Source organism: Silene latifolia, chromosome 9 (assembly GCF_048544455.1).
Source record: "Silene latifolia isolate original U9 population chromosome 9, ASM4854445v1, whole genome shotgun sequence".
NCBI lineage: Eukaryota > Viridiplantae > Streptophyta > Magnoliopsida > Caryophyllales > Caryophyllaceae > Silene > Silene latifolia.
Window position 1 is genome coordinate 42,679,032 of NC_133534.1, and position 1,413 is coordinate 42,680,444.

The following is a 1,413-nucleotide window of genomic DNA, read 5'->3' on the forward strand; positions in this document are numbered from 1 at the left end:
AAATTCTTGTTGATTCTTTTGCATTTGGAGGACCGCTTTTTGGACATCAAAACCTTGGTCATTTTGGTGATTGTATGGATTTTGATTTTGGTAACCTTGGTTTTGATTGTAAAAGGGTCTTTGATTTTGGTTTCTCATGGGTGGTGGAGTGTATGTTGTTTGAGGGTTTTGAACATTTTGGCTTTTGTATGAGAGATTTGGATGGAACTTGGTGTTCTCATTGTAAAAATTGGAATAAGGGGTACCACTCTTGTAAGCTTGGAAAGCATTAACTTGTTCGGTTGTTCCCCTACACTCACTTGGGTCATGACCCAAAGTTCCACAATTCTCACATATCCCACATGGGATTGATGAGGATGCCGTCATGGCATTGACATGATGCTTCGATGATTTTGAGTTTTCCTCAAGTCTAGCCATAGCTTGTTCAAACTTCAAGTTGATTGTGTCAATGTGAGCACTAAGTTGAGCACCCAATTGAGTAACGGAGTCCACTTCATACTTTCCTCCTCTAGTAGCCTTGCGAGGTCTACTATATTGTGAGTTATGGACCGCCATTTCCTCAATCTTGTTCCATGTTTGATTGTCATCAACTTCGGTGAACATTCCATTTGATCCCACATTGAGAATGTTCCTAGAATCTTCATATAAACCATTCCAAAATTGTTGCACCAAAAACCATTCGCTAAGTCCATGGTGAGGACAAGAGCGACAAATACCTTTAAACCGCTCCCAAGCTTCATACAAAGACTCTTCATCCCTTTTCTTAAAACCCGTAATTTGAGCTCTTAGCATGTTGGTCTTTTCCGGTGGGTAGAATTTTTTGTAGAAAGCTAGAGCCAACTTCTTCCAAGAATCTATTCCAAGGGTGGCCTTATCAAGGCCCTTCAACCATTGCTTTGCGGTGCCGATTAAGGAAAAAGGAAATAAGACCCATCTAATTTGGTCTTGAGTCACGCCCGTTTGAGAGATAGCATCACAATAATCGCAAAAGGTTTACATATGAGAATGAGGATCCTCACTAGGCATCCCCCCAAATTGGCTCCTCTCAACTAGTTGGATGAATGCGGACTTGGCAATAAAATTTCCGGTGAGATGTTGCGGTGTAGGAGTACCATTTGGTAGATTCTCCTCGGTGGGTACGGAGTGTGACGAGAATTTTGGCATTGTAGGTGGATTTTGTGGGGTATTGTGTAATGGGTTTTCTTCTCCTTCTATTGCGAAAGGATTGACAAACTCACTAGTGGGTTGAATAACTTCACCAACACCTCTCAAATTCCTCCTAACAAGTCTCCTATTGTTCGTCAAGGTTCTTTCGATTTCACGGTCAAAAGGTAACAAATCACTTTGTAACCTTCTAGACATGCAAAATATCAAACAACTCAAAAACAATTAGAACAAACCTTGAGGAGTGTT

General features: G+C 40.9%; 1 non-coding gene across 1 annotated transcript; it reads left to right on the plus strand.

Moving 5' to 3' along the window:
- The first annotated feature begins 685 nt into the window (after positions 1-685).
- On the plus strand, positions 686-792 carry LOC141603302 (small nucleolar RNA R71). The gene has a single exon (XR_012525187.1). It is a non-coding gene; the product is annotated as a small nucleolar RNA R71 (small nucleolar RNA).
- Positions 793-1,413: the final 621 nt, after the last annotated feature.